This window comes from Somniosus microcephalus, chromosome 12, assembly GCF_052327205.1.
Source record: "Somniosus microcephalus isolate GS21.2 chromosome 12, FLI_Smic_1.0, whole genome shotgun sequence".
Lineage (NCBI taxonomy): Eukaryota > Metazoa > Chordata > Chondrichthyes > Squaliformes > Somniosidae > Somniosus > Somniosus microcephalus.
In genome coordinates, this window is record NC_140998.1 from 192,977,110 (window position 1) to 192,996,047 (window position 18,938).

An 18,938-nucleotide genomic window follows, 5' to 3' on the forward strand; every position below is an offset into this window, starting at 1 on the left:
GAGGGGGACTGCAAGTAGAGACCCCATGACTGGGAGCAAGTGGTGTGAGCAGAAGCCTTTAAATGAGTAGCAAGGTCCCTGTCACCTCAACAACATTAAATAACTGTAGAAAGCTCCAAACAGCCGCACAAATTGTGCCAGAGCCAGGACAGATCAAAAAGCAAGTCAGCTGTAAGTTGTTGATGATACCTTTAAATAGCAGACCTGGGAGGTCCTTCCTGCTGCTGAACGTATGGTCAGCTGGTTGTGATAGGGAGAGGATGCAAAATGGAGCGGCATATCAAAAATGGCAGATATTGTGTCAAACCAGCGTTCGACACTCATTGGGCTGGATTTTCCAAGCCCTGAGGAGGCAGGACAGCCAGTAAAGTAGCAGAAGTGCCAGGAGGCGGGAAGATGTGCTGCTTCAGGTCCCGTCTCCTGGAGGCGGGAAAGGCATTAAATACTTTTAACTGCCTGTTAACAGGCAGAAGAAAGGATTAGTGCCATTTTACCTTCACAGCTGAAGGCTTCCCGACCTCGGAGAACCCCGCCGGGTTGGAGGTGATGTGGAGGAGGTCTTCGGTGGTCGGAGGTACCTGGAAGTAAGATATAGAGGTGAGTGATAGGTGCAAGTGTGGAGTGGTAAGTATGTAAGGTGAGTGACAAGTGTAAAAAAATGGTCACTTACCTTGTTTTCTTCCTACAGCCTTCATCCTCTCTGGATCGGGAGACCCGACATCCTCCTTGTCGATTTCACAGACTGGCTGTTGGATCCTCCGAACCAACAGCCATGTGAAATCAACAAATTGAAAGGTTTGATGAGTCCTGGACACAAGTACTCATCAAACTACAGAGAATGTCAGTGTTTCACAGCTTCACAGAGCTGACAAACGCTGATATTTTTTCTGTCAAGAAGTCTTGACAGATAGCACGTCTGACGTTCACGTGCTCTGTCAGTGACTTCCTCCCTAATTGGCCTGCTGAGCCAGCAGGGCGGGCTTAACAAGATCAATCAGGGGAAAATCCCTCTGGTTGGTCAGACGAAGGTAGAGGCGGGACAGCGACACAAGCAACAGTCCCGCCTCCAACTTGTCTCCATTGAGAAAATCCAGCCCATTGATGTGACGAATTGTCTCCTCTAACTATCTGGGGCATGCGCAGGCAACGGCAGCACAACCGACCTTGTAAAATGGCGGCCACCGCAGGACCCACCGAAAGCAAGGCAGCCACCATTTCTCAGCAAAACCAGCCTGACCGGCCAGCGCTGGAACTTCGGAATTCGCGGCCACGGATTTCAATAATTGCCTCAGCTGGCAGCGGGGTGGGGAGGAATTCTAGTGAGGGATTTTGTTTCAGAGTGTGAACATGTTGCCTCAGCTGGGGGCGGGGCAGGTGGCAGAGTTTTTATAAATAGTTGGGAGTCTGCTATGGCCTCAGTGGGGTGAGAGGATTTTTCTCTCAGCACTGACATTATCAGCTGTGGGGAAGGTGCTGTGAACTTTGATACACCTTTGGTCTCAGTGGGGTGAATTGCAATTGTTTCCTCTGTGGTGGTGTTTGGTGGGTTTCAGTCAGATAGGAGCATGTTTGCTTTCTCGCTTCCTGATGGTGGTGAGTCATGTTCGGGTAGTTCCGTGGCTGCTCCCAGCCCTACAATAGACACACCCAGTAATCCATTCTTCATTTGTGAACACTTCCATGTGTTGACAGGCTAAGTGAACACAAGAGGCCTCACAGCAAAGATTAATTCTGTCTTCACTCGCTGTCTACCAGTAGGACTCACTGAGTAGCAACCAGGAATGGGAACCTTGGATAATTTATAGAAAATAAATTCCAATAAGTCCTGAACTTTTTTATAAATTAAGGAACTTGATAACGACAGTAGTCACTTACCGCCCATGAATACCCACTGACAGCCTCTGCTTCTTCATTTGATACTACTCCTTCATAGGGTCCAAAGTGAATGCCTTTGGGAATAACCTGCCCTTCATTCCATACACCAAGACCAGCTTTTCGAATTTTTGAAGTCGCTATGCTGAGACCCTCCGGAAGGGTTAAACGTGCTCTGTCTGGCTGACCGAATTCCACCACCGTGTCCTTTCGGAACACTGGAGGACCATGCACAGGGCATTCTTCAATAAAAAATGTCTCGCAGTCTTCACAAACTAACACATAAAATACAAATTAAAGATGGATCAGGATCTCAATTCATTATTCAGTGTTCATGAAGGTGAAAGGTGCTAGTACTGAGAAAGGATAGATTATCGTAGATTTGATTTTCCTCATTGTTTGATTGCAATTCAGTCTGCACACACAAGTACGATATTTCCATGATCTATCAGCTGGCGAAAACACTTGGGGCATCTTCCCTCTGTGAAAATTACACCCAGTGCCAGTCAGACCTTCCCCCACTCTGTTGTATACAAGGGCTTGTTCTGGGCGACATGTTCGGTTCTTTACTCCAAGAAGGCAGTACTGACCACAATTAACAACAGCATTGCAAAAACTGTCAACAGTATCTCCAGGCTGTGCCGCACCAGATAAGATTAGGCGTGGGCAGGAAGGGAATTTTGCACAAGGAGGCTGAATTACCTCCTATAGCTTCCTCATTCTTTGAATGAAATTCAACCTGCATATCCAGTAACAAAAGTCCCTCCAAACTATCAGGCAAATCACACTAGGGGACAGTGTCACTTCTCAAATTTGCCCTTTCAGTTATGCCATCATCTTGTCCCCACACCTCTTCCCAAACCATGCTGACTCCTAACTTAATTCTGGCTGCACCGTCAATTCTTCGGAGATGGTCATTGTTTGCTGTTCATAAGTTTGAATGTTAGCTGCCGCTTGTCAGCCCAAGCCTGGATGTTGTCCAGGTCCTGCTGCAGGCTGGTGTAGGATGCTTCAATATCTTAGACAAGGGGCTGCTATTCCCTGTAATCAGGGGCCATTAGTTTATAATTACTGAAAGTCCTATTCTATTTTATTAGAAGATTCCAGAATTATTATCAATAGTTTGGGGATCATATTTGTGATTGTTTTTCCTCAGTGAAAAAGAACAATCAGTGCCTGTTTGTGGGCAAACACAGGCCTGCACTCCTGTCCCACCACTCTGACATGCTGTATTGCTCCACCAATCCCCCGGCCTACCAAGGCCATGTGTCATCACACCAAAATGCCCAATAAATTATTCCTGCCCTGAGGAAATAGATAGGTTACTTTGCACATACACAGGTAATCATCGTCACAAAGTTCCCTTTCTTCCGTATAAACTTTTCTCTCTCTATTTCTGAAACGGTATCTTCTGCTTTCAGTCGTTTTGGTTGTTTCATTTGCTGACCCCAAGATCTTTCCAGTATAGACAACTATGGAGTAAATCAAAAATATCATGAAGAAAAATTGAACCAATTAATTTTAATATTCTTGCATGTAAGGTTTGTTTCTGGTTGCACAGAAGATGCTGAAGACATTTACATAATAATGCAAGACATTGTGTTAATCTGATTTGAATGACTACGGCAGTGGTCACATTATCAACATGGAGCATCTCTTCCTCATTAAAAAAAATAATTATTCAAAATAGTAGTACTTTACTGAAATCCTTTATTCCAGGACAAATACCTTTATTGGATTCGCTACAAGATTCATTTTCACAAAGCAAGGTGCTCGTTTCTCTTTTGATCTTTTTAACTGGAGCTGTCTCTTCCATCGCTGAGGCAATGTCCTCAGTGAAGCTCCTGGAAACTTCAGCTTTATCCTCTTCTGAATGGGACGCCATCTGTGATGGGGCTTTTTGGTTCTGAAATGCAGAATGTGACGGTAAAACTGTATCTCACTGCTTTGGAATTAAAGAATAGCTGCCTCAAGACTGCCTGTATTACTAAAGAGATGTACAAGTCAAAGTGTTTGTCTATTTTTCCTGTTCATTAGTTGTTTTCGAATATTTAATAAACAAAGCTACCCAACTACACATTGGATAAATACAGCTGCTCCCCAGTGTAGTACTGAGCCACACATATCAGAAAGTTCCCATGTTTGATACTGTACTCCTCTGTTAAGTTTGCTGATCTCAGCAAATGTGGTAAACTTAATCGAATCATAGAATGGTTACAGCACAGAAGTAGGCGATTTGGCCTGTCGAGCCCATGCTGGCTCTCTGCAAGAGCACTTCAGCTAGTTCCACTCCCTGCCCTTTCCCCATAGCCCTGCACATTTATTTCCATCAGGTACTTATCCAATTCCCTATTGAAAGCCACAATGAATCTGCCTCCACCACCCTTTCAGGCAGTGAATTCCAGATCCTAACCACTCGCTGCGTAAAACAGTTTTCCTCATGTCACCTTTGGTTCTTTTGCCAATCACCTGACATCTGTGTCCTCTGATTCTCGACCCTTCCGCCAATGGGAACAGTTTCTATCTTCTGTGTTTCTATGTTTCTCTCTATCTACTCTGTTTAAACCCCTCATGATTTTGAACTCTTCTATCAAATCTCATCTCAACCATCTCTGGAATGAGAAGAACAACCCCAGCTTCTCCAGTCTATCCACATAACTGAAGTCCTTCATCCCTGGAACCATTCTCTAAGGCTTTCGCATCCTTCCTAAAGTGCGGTGCCCAGAATTGGACTCAATACTCCAGTTGAGACCGAACCAGTGTTTTATAAAGGTTCATCATAACTTCCTTGCTTTTGTACTCTATGCCTCTATTTATGAAGCCCAGGATCCCATATGCTTTTTTAACCACGTTCTCAACCTGCCCTGCCACCTTCAACGATTTGTGTACATATACCCCCAGGTCTCTGTTCATGCACCCCCTTTAGAATTGTACCCTTTACATTCACAGAATCACAGAAACCCCACAGTGCAGATAGAGGCCATTTCGGCCCATCGAGCCTGCACCGACACATATTTCCCACCCGATCCCCGTAACCCCTACACCAACACATATCACACCCTATCCCCGTAACCCCAGATATTTTAATCCCCCTAACACTAAGGGTCAATTTATCATAGCCAATCAACCTAACCTGCACATCTTTGGACTGTGGGAGGAAACCGGAGCACCCGGAGAAAACCCACGCAAACACGGGGAGAATGTGCAAACTCCACACAGACAGTCACCCGAGGCCGGATTCGAACCCGGGTCCCTGGCGCTGTGAGGCAACAGTGCTAACCACTATGCCACCGTGCTGCCCTTATATTGCATTATATTGCCTCTCCTTGTTCTTCCTTCCAAAATGTATCACTTCACACTTTTCTGCGTTAAATTTCATCTGCCACGTGTCCGCCTATTCCACCAGACTGTCTATCTTCTTGAAGTCTATCATTATCCTTCTTACTGTTCAGTATACTTCCAAGTTCTGTGTCATCTGCAAATCGTGCCCTGTACACCCAAGTCTAATTACAATTTACCTCAGCACCCTTTTGCAAGGGAGGGAATAAAATTAGCTAGGATTCCCACTAAATGCTAACTAATAATCAGTTGTGGAAAGGGTCTCTGCGTGTATACAGAAAAGGGACAGATCTTCTCCAACAATGATGAGTCTAACACATGAAGAACAGCCATTTAGGAAATGCCAACAGGGCTGCACATTAAGTCAGCTGAGACTTAGGAAGCATGAATCAGTGCATTCAGGAAAATGGGAGAGGAGATTAGATGCATAGTTTTACTACTTCACCTTTGGTTTTCACAAACCACCCACAATCCCTAAAAGAGTGGTAGGGCTCGAAATTCGGTAGCCCCCAAAAACGGGTGGTTGGGTTGCGGAGTGGAGTCACGAGCCAGGTGGTCAAGAGATAGCCCTTGTCGCCCAGTAGCCACCCACTGGTTTGTCTTGGTGTCTCAAAGACTGAGGGAGTAGCCGACTGGCGCAAAATAAAAGCATCATGACTGCTGCCAGGATACTGGGCATTCACCATCATGATATGCTGAGCACGGTCACACACCAACTGCACATTTAGCGAGTGGTAACCTCTGCGGTTGTGGTATAACTCAGCATTATACAGATTAAGTTAACGGCCAAAACTGTGGCAAATGGATTTCAATGTAGACAAGTGAGAGGTCATCCTCTTTGGACCTAAAAAGGATAGAACAGGATACTTTCTAAATGATGAAAAGCTAAAAACAGTGGCGGTCCAAAGAGACTTGGGGGTCCAGGTACAAACATCATTAAAATGTCATGAACAGGTACAGAAAATAATGAAAAAGACTTATGGAATGCTGGCCTTTATATCTAGAGGGCTAGAGTACAGGGGGTAGAAGTCATGCTGCAGCGATACAAAACCCTGGTTAGACCACACCTGGAGTACTGTGAGCAGTTCTGGGCACCACATCTTAGGAAGGATATATTGGCCTTGGAAGGAGGGCAGCATAGGTTTACCAGAATGATAGCCGGACTTCAAGGGTTAAGTTACGAGGAGAGATTACACAAATTGTATTCCCTAGAATTTAGAAGGTTAAGGGGTGATCTGATTGAAGTTTTCAAGGTATTAAGGGGAACAGATAGGGTAGATAGAGAGAAACTATTTCCGTTGGTTGGGAATTGTAGAACTAGGGGGCATAGTCCAAAAATTAGACCCAGGCGTTTCAGGAGTGAAATTAGGAAACACTCCTACACACAAGGGTTGTAGAAGTCTGGAACTCTCTTCCACAAACGGCAATTGGTGCTAGATCAATTGTTAATTTTAAATCAGAGATTGATAGCTTTTGGTTAATTAAAGATTTTAAGGGATATGGGCCAAAGGTGGGTATACGGAGTTATGTCACAGATCAGCCATGATCTCATTGAATGGTGGAACAGGCTCGAGGTGCTCAATGGCTTACTGCTATATTCCTAAGCATTTATATATGGTGCCCACAAAGCGCCCTGCGCCATGGGGAAATCGCTATCATGGCAAAGTCAAGTGCATGCTCCATTTGCTTCTCTCTGGTCAGGGACAAGACAATGAAGTCCCCTTTCCTGGTGTAAAGAGCTCCTGTCACCTCGCTTGTGCAGCAGTGGACACTGAACTGTGAGATGTTACAGATGTCGCCTGCTCCAGCCTGGCAGGATCCTGACGCTCAGAAAGTCACGGTCACCTGCACAGCCACTGGTAGCGCTGTCCTTGCCCTGGAGTGAGGCTGCAGGTCTGGCTCCAAGAGGTGGCAGACTTCTGTGAGCACCTCCTTCATAAATTGCAGATGCCTCAGACACTGCTCCTGGCTCAGGTTGAGGTAAGAGAATTGCTCTCGGAAGACCCTAGGTGGGTAAGGCCACCTGCTGAGAGCCCTCCCTCTGTGAGCAGCTTGTCCTCTTCGTTGCTGCCTCTGCTCCATCTCCCTGACATGTTGCAGGCCAAGGGGGATGACAACTAGAGCACCCATGACTGGGAGCAAGTAGTCTGACAAGAAACCTTGAATTCAGAAACAAGGGGCTCGATTTTACCAGCCCCGAGGAGGCGGGTTGGGAGGGGGAACTGCTAGCAAAACCAAAAATATTGGAAGCAGTTCCTGAACCCGCTTCCAACCCGCCTCCAATCAATCTTCCCGGTGGTCAGGTCCCCGATTTGCGCAGGGACCCGACTCCTAGCGGCGGGAAGAGGATTATAGCCACTTAACTGCTTGTTAACAGGTAGGACAGAGATGAGGAGAAATTTCTTCACCCAGAGAGTGGTGAACCTGTGGAATTCTTTACCACAGAAGGCAGTTGAGGCCAATTCATTAAATATATTCAAGAAGGAGTTGGATATATTTCTTAAGGCTAAAGGGATCAAGGGATATATGGAGAAAGCAGGGACAGGGTACTGAATTTGGATGATCAGCCATGATCTCATTGAATGGCGGAGCAGGCTCGAGGGGCCGAATGGCCTACTCCTGCTCCTATCTTCTATGTTTCTATGTAACAAAGATCTTCATTCTGTGGAAAATGGAATTATCTTTCCAAACTTTAGCACATCCACTCCACCAAGTGTTTTTGTGAAGGCTGTACACAGGAATTTAGAAGACAAAAACAAAATCAGAGATAAGGAATTAACTGTATGAATAAATACCTATCAGCAACCATACTTGCTTTTCCTGTTTTCTCCCTGCTCGCCTGAAGAAACTGAAGTACAGTTCTATAGGTGCTAATTGTCCTCCAGTGCCTTGTCCAAGTGTCTAAACAGCAAGTATTGGCAGGGAACTCAAGTATGAGGAGGCATCACTACGCACAAGTACTTTTCCAGCAGCGCTCAAAACATAATAATCAAGAGCAGGGATCCTGGCTACAAACTAGGAACCTTGAGATCTTAGTGCTGCAGCAGGGACCAAAGAAGTTTGTCCTTGTGAACCAGTTAGGTCCATACTATGGAGCCTCGTGACTTAACATATAAAGTTTAATCCATGTTCCAATTAATTTGCCAATATTTCAAGCTGCTGCTGTTCACATATTTTGAGATGCTGATGGAGGATTTATCCACAAACAGTGTTAAGGATAGTTCATTTCCAAATCTCCAAGTCATGAAATTCAAATAGGACAAGTAAGAAAGTAAGAAATATAATTACCAATAGAGCCAAGTTGCCAAGGTCATCGGCCGCGGATTGGGCACTCATCCAACAGAATTAAAAAGAAAATTCCAACAAAATTAAAAAGAAAATTAATTGCTGGAAATGAGAGATAAAGACAGAAAATGCTGGAAGTGTGTAGCAGGTCAATTCATGTCTGAAGGAGAAAGACTGGTTAATGTTTGAGGAGGACCCTGTACCAATATATCTTTCAGATGCTGACAGGGCTGCTGTGAATTTCTAGCAGTTTGTTTCCACCTTGACACATTAGTCTGATAAGAATTTCTGTTCACACTGAATTACCTTTCTGGTGCTCTCTTTCTTAGTCTTCTTGGTATCTTCATTCTTAAAGGGAGGCTTAAAGATTCTCACCTCTTTAAAAAAAAAAGTAATGTCAGTGATTTGGATAATCTCAGAATTTAGTTTATTTAAGTTAACAGCATGATGATTCTAAAAATATCGAGTGTATTCCAGCCCAAAGAAGAATCAACACATTATGCAGATAAAAATTAGAAAAAGAAAACTTGCATTAAGTATGTATTTCAGCCAGGAAAAATATAAGTCAATTTACTTATCTTTCCAGTTAGGCAAAACCTAAAAGTAACTGCCTCCTGACAACAAATTTGTACGAGCTCCTGGCCAAACTGGTTGCAATCAGGTTTAAAAAAAAACACTTAATATTTTAACGAAGAAAACACATTCAATTTACGTGGTGGGTTTTTCACAAGAGGTTTAGGCGTCCAATCCTCATCTGAGTCACTCGATTCATACACACGAGGTTGGCACCCCCTGCTACGTCTTGACATGAATGCTGGCTTTGGTACATTCAATCCTGTGAAAATTAAAATATTCCAATCATCTACAGTTGGTAATTGCCTGTATTTAACTTACTGCTGTAAGGCATCTGTTGAATCTAACCACTTTAGAATAATATCAGGTAAGAGCAGTACAGAGGCTTTCCTTTCATTGATGGCATCTGGATTTAAATCCAACTCGGACTGATCAGGTGAAATGGAGCTTTTAGGTTATGCTGGGGTGCTGGGAGCACAGCACTCAGACCCTGGACCTCAAAGAGTCTTCTTTTCACAGTTCTTCTTCAGTAGTATGTCACTGATCCCTATTGCACCCATTGGAGAGTCCGAAGGAAGGAGCTTTACATTTGTGACAGCTGATGGTCACTCACAGGACCAAGGGAAAGGCAGGGCAGTGATGGCATCTGAGATGCAGAGTTCACCTCCTTTATTCCAATATTTATTGATTTTATTCTTGGTTTAGTATTTAATGATAATTTAATGGTTTAGCACAAAGAATGGGGGAAAAGCCACACTGGATGGAGACCAGTCAAGTTTACTCTAAAGGGAACAAAAATGCAATCCTTATTTTCCTTCCGGTTTCACTCATTTCTACATAAAGTAAAACAGAACAGTACACTTCTCTCCACTGCTACTGGTTTCACACAATAACTCTGCTTTTGCTACCTCCAGTGACAGTGTCACTGTGCGATACTGTAAATGCATTGAACATCAATGTGCTTAGGATGCCACTACATATAGCAACCCTTTTTTAATTGATTCACGGGAGTTGGGCGTCGCTGGCAAGGCCCGCATGTTTAGCCCATCCCTAATGGCCCTTCAGAAGGTGGTGGTGAGCCATCATTTCAGAGGGCAGTTAAGAGTCAACCACGTTGTTGTAGGTCTGCAGTCACATATAGGCCAGACCGGGTAAGGATGGCAGATTTCCTTCCCTAAAGGACATTAGTGAACCAGATGGGTTTTTATGACAATCCGGTAGTTTCATGGTCACCATTACTGACACCAGCTTTTTATTCCAGATTTATTTAATTAATTGAATTTAAATTCTCCAGCTGCCATCGTGTGATTTGAATTCATGTCGCTGGGTCATTAGTCCAGGCCTCTGGATTACTAGTCCAGTAACAGAACCACTATGCAACTGTAACCCTAACCAGGGCAATTCCTCCCTTTATGAATGGGAGCATTGAGTTGTGGGCACATTCTCCATTCAGGGCAATTTCCACACAAATATGTTGCCAGGCTGTGTCTAGCAACTAGTTCTAAAGTTTAAACTCATGGTAATAAGGGGTAACCGGGGGCCACTAAATATGGCTTTGTGCTATCTATGAACACGATCATCTCATTGAGATAAATCATTGCTTTTGATTGCAGTGTGAAATCTCCAATATCTATTGGAAATCAGTTAATGGAGATTGTGTTGCAGGGTTGGTTTGGAAACTGTTCTCTCAAGGAAGGGAAAATGAAAGGGAAAAGTGTACGTATTCTGTCAACTGGTTCAAAACAGCAACGACTGGTGCATAGAATGGCACTCAATCGCCATTTTAGTGACATTCAGTGCTTGCCTGGGAGGATTAGTGGGACTGGAAGGAATCCCAGAAGCTGAATACTATCAGGCTCTCCAAGTAGCTTATTTGGTAAAATGTACTGTCTAATAATGAACAGGGTCATAAAGACCAGAAAGACCCAGGTTTGATGCCTGGCCTGTGCAGTTAGCTCATCTCAGCCACAGTGATAACAGAAATGTTAAAAGTGGCCTCACTTTGGGTTAGGAAGGGGTAAAAATATCAGTCAGGAGTTTCACTCTTGGTCACTATCCAGTTTTTCTGCTGAAAAATATAGGAAGGATGTGATTGCTTTGGAGAGGGTGCAGAGGAGATTCACTAGGATGTTACCTGGGCTGGAGCGCGTCAGCTATGAAGAGAGACTGGGCAGGCTGGGGTTGTTTTCCTTGGAGCAGAGAAGGCTGAGGGGGGACCTGATTGAGGTGTACAAAATTATGAGGGGCATAGATAGGGTAGATAGAAAGGAACATTTTCCCTTAGTAGAGGGGTCAATAACAAGGGGGCATAGATTCAAGGTAAGGGGCAGGAGGTTTAGAGGGGATTTGAGGAAGAACTTTTTCACCCAGAGGGTGGTTGGAATCTGGAACTCACTGCCTGAAAGGGTGGTAGAGGCAGGAACCCTCACAACATTCAAGAAGCATTTGGATGAGCACTTGAAATGCCAGAGCATACAAGGCTACGGACCAAACGCTCGAAAACGGGATTAGATTAGACAGGGCTTGAGGGCCGGCACAGACGCGATGGGCCGAATGCCTCTTTCTGTGCTGTATAACTAAAAAAAATTTTTTTTTAATGTGTGCTAGTCAGATGAAGGCAGGTTCAGGATCAGCGTTGCTGTCCACCAACTCTCAGACAGGATTTTTTGCTTCAGCACTCCTGACCCTCATAAGGAGCGTATATTGGGAAATTCTGAACCTCAGCCAGTAACTGTACAGTTATTAAATTAATATTCAGAGTATCACAGGCCGAGGATACTGGATTTCCTGATATGTGTTTCTAATGTGTGCAAGCAGTAGTGAAATGGAAAATCCCAGCCAAAATGTCTGACCTCATATGAGGAGAATATCCACTTGGGTGCAATATTGGAAGGAACGTATGCCAGTACGTATCAAAGTGTTCAGGAGAGGAAGGGAGAAATGTAGAAAGGAATTTTAAAAATGGATTCAGTACAAACCTATTGCAAGCATGGCTTCATAGTTCCGCTTCACATTCTTATAACGGATCTTTTCCCATTCACTCAGCTCTGCCCATTCATCTTTGGAAAAATGAACGGCAATGTCTTTAAACTTGTCTGTAATCTGAAAACATAAAATGAATGTGATTCCTGATACATCTAGGCATCAAAATCTGTAATCTCCACAAAGTAAAGTTCTACAAATGTGGGATTAGCTGCCTAGTCAGATCTGCTATTCTTTACAAGAATATCCTGCACGTCACTAGAGTGTGCTGGCACTAATCGCTGGTAGAAAATCACATAAAGGGCAGCCTCGCTACAAAACACGTCAATGTCATGATGGTGTGCTTGTTGTCCATATGATCTTTGTACTATGGTACACTAAAAATAAAGCTGGACAAGCCCAACTATCAGTTAATTTTACCCAAAAAGCCTGCATGGTAGAGAAGGATATGATACACTTCTTTCATGCTAGGCTCTGAGGGAACAGAGTAGCAGCCAGCTCATATGCCAGGATGAATCTTCAGTAGTCATCTTCGAGAGGGAAGCATCTGTCACCAGCTATATTTGAGAAGGAAGTGACTACAGCAGAAACCTTTGGAGAAGGTTTTGATGCTCCAATCATCTTCAATTCCAGAGCAGAGGCCCAGCCCACCTCTACCAGCTGGCCCAATGGAGATGGATGAAGAGACCATGGACAACACAAGTTCTGCTGAAGAGGTATCACAACAACAAAATTGTATTTATATAGCCCATTTAATGTAGTAAAACATCCCAAGCTGCTTCACAGGAGCATTGTTAATCAAAATTTGACACCGAGCCACATAAACAGATATGAGGGCAGAGCTTGGTCAAAGAGGTAGGTTTTAAGGAGCTTCTTAAAGGTGGAAAGAGAGGTAGAGAAGCGGAGGGGTTTAGGGAGGGAAATCCAGAGCTTAAAGCTTTGGTAGCTGAATGCACAGCCGCCAACGGTGGAGCAATTAAAATTGGGGATGCTCAAGAGGCCAGAATTAGAGGAGTGTAGATGTCTCTGAAGTTTGTGGGGCTGGAGGAGATTACAGAGATAGGGAGGGGTGAGGCCATGTAGGGATTTGAAAATAAGCATGAGAATTTTTAAGTCATGGCATTGCTTAACAGGGAGCTAATGTAGATCAGCGAACACAGGGGTGATGGGTCACCGGGACTTGGTGCAAGTTAGGACACAGGCAGCAGAGTTTTGGATGACCTCAAGTTTGAGGAGAGTAGAAAGTGCAAGGCTGGCCAGGCGTACGTTGAATAATCAAGTCTAGAGATAACAAAGGCATGGATGGGGGTTTCAGCAGCAGATGAGCTGAGGCAGGGGCAGAGTCGGGCGATGTTCCAGAGGTGGAAATAGGCGGTCTTAGTGATGGCGCAGATGTGTGGTCAGATGGTCATCTCGGGGTCAAATATGAAACCAAGATTGCGAACAGTCTGATTCAGCCTCAGACAATTGCCAGGGAGAGGGATGGAGTCAGTGGCTAGGGAATTGAGTTTGTTTCGTGGGCTGAAGGTAATGGATTTGGCCTTCCCATGATTTTGTGGGAAGAAAGTTCTGCTCATCCAATACTGGATGTTGGATGGCAGTCTGACAATTCAAAGGCTGTGGTGGGGTCGAGAGAGGTGATGGCGAGGTAGAGCTGGGTGTCGTCAGTGTACATTTGGAAACTGACACTATGTTTTTGGATGATGTTGCCGAGGGGCAGTTTGTCGATGAGAAATAGGAGGGGGCCAAGCATAGATTCTTGGGGGGCCATCAGAGGTAATAGTGTGGCAGCGGGAAGAAAAGCCATTGCAGGTGATTCTCTGGCTATGATTAGATAGATAAGAATGGAACTAGGCGAGTGCAGACCCACCAAGCTGGATGACGGTGGAGAGGTGCTGGAGGAGGATGCTATGGTCAACCGTGTCAAAGGCTGGAGACAGGTCAAGAAGGACGAGGTGAGCTAGTTTACTTTTGTCATAGTCACATAGGATGTCACAAATAATAAAGTACTTAGAATGACAAATAGAACATCTTCAGTCCAAGAATACAAAGGAAGCTCTGGTGTAATCTGAGTCTCTTCACGCAAAAGCTACATCAGTATCTAAGTAATTGCGTAGTTATGGAGACAAGAACTTTCCTGGGGCTGTCTGATACAAGGCAGCTACAAACATTAGGGCTCTGTATTAGTTCGACGATGTCTCAATTAATAGAGAATCTGAAATTCCAGGAACTTGTTCGCCTGTTGACATGGTGCTAGTAACAGCTTTATAAGGACTACAAGACAGACAGGAATTTCACACAAGCATAGCTAAATAAAGGTATAAAAACACCACTGTGTGCTGGTATCTAGGACCCTCAAAACTAAACCTGAGGGAGTTGTAAGTGGCAAAGCTAAATGTTATTCAAATAAGTATCCTTTAGGTCAACTGTGCCCAGCCTGCATTGTAAACTTGCTCTGTAAGGAACTTTTTCATAAGTTTAAGATCTAAGATTGGGCTGAAACGTTCTGGGGTGTTTTTTTGGCAGGGCGGGGAGGGGTGGAACTGAGTAGAGCCCATTTGCTTCTTGATGGAACAAACCTCCTCAATTATCAGTTGACAGAAGACTGTATCTTGGCCACCAGTATTGTCATAGCGAATGCTGCCTCAGAGATGTTTGAAATTAGTTCAGAGTAGGAACCAGGTTAACAATGCTTGCTGCACACTCATAAATAAAGGTGTTGATAGAATAACTCCCACACCAACCAAAATCAGCTCCCGTCATTCAGAATGTACTATGAGAGCACTCAATCCCCCCCAGACTCTAGATCATGAAAGCACAGATGCCCCTCAGGTGTTGTAAAGAGCAGACTGACAAAAGGTGCCCATGAAATGGCAATACAAGACACAGAAAGGAAGTAAGCTTGTGAGAATCTTGCACTTCAACAGTGCAGAGTTCACCATTCAGTAGAAGAAACCACTCAGTGGGACCTGAGAGTTGAACGGGGTGTATTCCCAAGTCATAAGCTTCTGCTGGGATCCAATGGCCCAACATTGGTCATTCTGACAATGTGGAGCTCTCTAGGGGCAATCAAAGGCCCAGCCTTGAATATCTATGGCACCGGGGAGAATCATTTACAGTCAAGATTTGCATATATGACATCCTCAGGATGAGACCAAAAGTGTGATTGTTTATTTAAGGGCACTGTCTTGATGGAAGATCTGTTGGGGTCAAAGTCTTTGTACAATTCTATCATTCTTTGAGCCTGGTTCTTCAAGACATAATTAACAACAAGTCCACTGGCATCTTTTTTGTCCAGTGAAGACAATGACATTTGTTCCAAGGGCACAGGCAATCTTTATTAGGAGCAGAGTAATCATTATTATGGCATCATGATGTTGAAATGTCTTGAAGGATTGTCTCACAAGACCTTCTACAACCAATTGTGGTGTTAACATGCGCCAGAGGATGTCTGGAGAGGCAAAACAAAATGGCTAAAAATGCTTCCACTCACCACCACTTTTTAAAATTATTCTTCCTCTCTTTCTTTAAGTGCACACGCACGTTCCGCAGCCAATTGTAACCAAATAACCTACAGCAGGATTTTGGTACTTGTTTTTGAGCGATTAAAGGACACCCACAGTGAATGCCTCCGATTCCTCTCAGCTCAGTGCGACATTATTCACACTCACCTGAACGTCATGGTCGAGATCAGTCTCGTAACTTCAAGGAATACAGGAACAGGAATAGTCCACTGAGCATGTTGTTAAGTATGTTAGATCCGACCCTTTAACCTCATTCATGTTTTGCCACTATCACCATTCACTTAATATCCTGATAACCCAAGAATCTTTCACCTTTTAAATACCTGAATAAAATCTGCATCAATGGCCTCCTGTGGTAGTGCGTTTCACATTCCCATAACATTTTGCTTTAAGAATATTTTCCTGGATTAACTTTTCAATAGCTTAGTTTTAGTTTAAAATTTATGTCCCTTTCTTACAGATTTCACGATCAGCAAAATTACTTTTGGAAATAATCTATCTTGTCAATTCCCTTTTTAATTATTACACAGGATGTTGTCAATGCTGACAAAACCATCTTTAATGCCCATCCCTAGTTGCCTTGAGAAGATGGTGGTGGACCTTCTTTTGAAACACCTCGATCAGATCACTCTTCATGTTTCGGAAGATTTGCTCAGTCTCTGATCAGACATAAGGTACTAAATGGAACAGGAAAGACAAAACCACAGCAGTACTTTCAGTTAAATTGTAACAAGACTAGGATAAACCTGGTAAAAGAGAAGTTCAGAACGAAGGTCACAGCAGGAATTATCAGTACCTGAAATGGTCACCTGGGGAGGGTAGTCGAGGCAAAAAACAAAAATGAATTAATTTAAGCAGTTAGATATTGTCATAAAGGAATCTTAAGTTTCTACCGGAAGGATAAGTTCGATGGGTCAAATGGTCTCACTGCTCAATATTAATGTTAGTGATCCAATCTAAACACTGGGGAACTCAGCCACTCCCTACTGACAGTATTAATGTGATTGGTATCTTTTGAGACTGAGCAGCTGAATCTTCCCCATCTCAAGTTGCAAACAATACATTTCTCCAGCATTTTCTTTCTGGTTTCCATTTGAAATCTCCCCTCATCTCACCTCCGATTTGCTCTTCTCAGACATGGCCTTGCCCTCTTCAGTATCTTCCCTGTCACTCTGAGCTTTGCCCATCCCTTCCTGAGGTTGGCCACCTTATTTACTCAACTTTTCCCTCGGATTTTTGTGCCCTTGTCGATCCCTCAGTCTTTTCAATGGTTTTGCCCCCGGGTCGATTATTTCTTCCTTTTTCTGTCACCTCACGGGGCTAAAATGAAGCCCAATCTGAGTGAAAGACTTTCCTGTCAGCAGCAGTGTTTAGTTTATGTGGCACTAACTAATATCTAAAGCGGTCTTTTCTTCTGACTTTCCCTCAGACTAACACGACCTGAGTCTCTTTCTGACTAAAAGTAACCCTCCCAGCTCCTGGTTTTTCCTCAGGATATTTTTGTTATTTTTCTCGTTCAGAAATGATTTTTGACCGGATTTTTTTTTGTAGCTACAAATCCCTCAGCATTTGGTCTAAAAGTGTGCAATGAGTGAGAATCTGCTTTCACCGCCCGCCCTGTGAAAGGCCCGCCCAGCCACACAGCTCCTCCCCCTCCTGCAGCCTCCCGCTTGCTGCCCGTTGCCCAGCAACGCCGCCTCTATTTCTAGCCCCGCCTCCCCCCGGGGGCGGGGCCGACTGAAGGGCGACACGTGAGCGGCGCTGCGGCCAATCAGAGCGCTGCGGCTGAGGGTTGAGCAGGGCGCGAGCGCCGGCGTGAGGAGACAGCCCGCCTCACGCGCCCAGGGAGGCCGAGCGTGCGCCCTTTGAACCAAGGCCCAAAGACAAAGGGCGGGAATAAGACCCCGCGGGGCTTCGTGTTTACTTCGCATCGTCAGGCGCGGCCCGGGTGAGCGGGGCGACTGTCCACCACCTTGCTGAAGGAGTTCTCCCCGGCGACAGACCCGGGTTACCCTGGCAACTGGCCGCCATCTTGGTGAAGGAAGGCGGGACTTGTCCCCGCGCCGCCAAATGCAAAGCTTAAGCATGCCACTCAAGCCAAAATCAACAGTCATCAATTGCTTAAACTATCGTGATCTGAGACTTCTCCCCACCCCGCCTTGCACCGTTGCCAAGTTTATGCGCTTGTGTATGGGCCAACCAGTCCCCATAGCAACGGGGTGCACTTGTGCGACGTGCAGATGGGATTCAACGTTCCTATTGTGAGTTTAGCAGCAGCACATTTAAGTGAGACCTGCAAAGAAATGCCACTTTCGGTTAACAAACTAGCCCCAAAATTAGGCATCTGCCTAAAGCCATTTTTCCCCACACAGCAAGAAAAAACCTAACCTAATTGTCTTGCCAAATCTGGCAACACTGACCCCAACCTAGTGCCATCAAATCCCAGGCTCATCCACTCCACACTACAAAATCCAGGTTGCTTGTCCCTATATTACTAAAACCCAGGACCTCCCCCTTACCACTGCTGCTAATCAATTAGGTACCGACTACTATCCTGGACTTTTAAAAAAATTAAAAATTGAGAGCATAGGTAAAGGTACATATAATAAAGAACACTGGCCTAGAAATTCAGTATAGCCACTTTTGGGGCGGTAAAGTCGGGCGGCCGCTAAAGTTTGCGCCCGGCGCAAAGTCGAGCCCCCTTCGCCAATATTCAGTCGCATCGCCCTAAGAGGTTGCTGCTGCGCTAAAACAGGCGATGCACGACTATCATTAGGCGCTAAGCCGGCGGCCCGGGCGCTAACACCGGAAGTTGGGTGCAGGGCAGGTGCGGCGAGCTGCTGATTGACGGCAGACACTCTGGCTCTGGTGAGCTCTTAAAGGGGGAGGGTGGGTTTGTTTGTTTGACAGGCCGAGACTGGTGTATTTGTGGAGGGCCTCCATCACTCCGGTATGTGGTACCGGCACACCTATACTAATTCCTCCAATTCCTCCTCCTCCTCCTCCTCCTCCTCCTCCATCATCATCATCATCTAACGTTGTCTCTCACACAAAGAAGCCCCTTTAATTTGCGCTCCCCGCGGCCCGCCTCGGCTGTGTACCGTTCCACTTCACAGTCGTCCGGGCCGCCAGGCGCACAATGGGGCGGCGCGAGTGAAGTTCCGGTTCCGGGCGCACAAAGGGCGTTGCACGACGAAATGACGTCATGATCTGCGCGCGCAGATGAGCGCGCGCAATGACTTTGCGCCGGCGCTAAATGTCTACTGAAGTTGGGGCGAGGCGCAGATCGCGCTGCGCCCGGGCGCTAAGTGCCTAGCGCTCGAGATCTACTCCTCCTAAGGCGCTAACGGCTGGCGCAGCCAA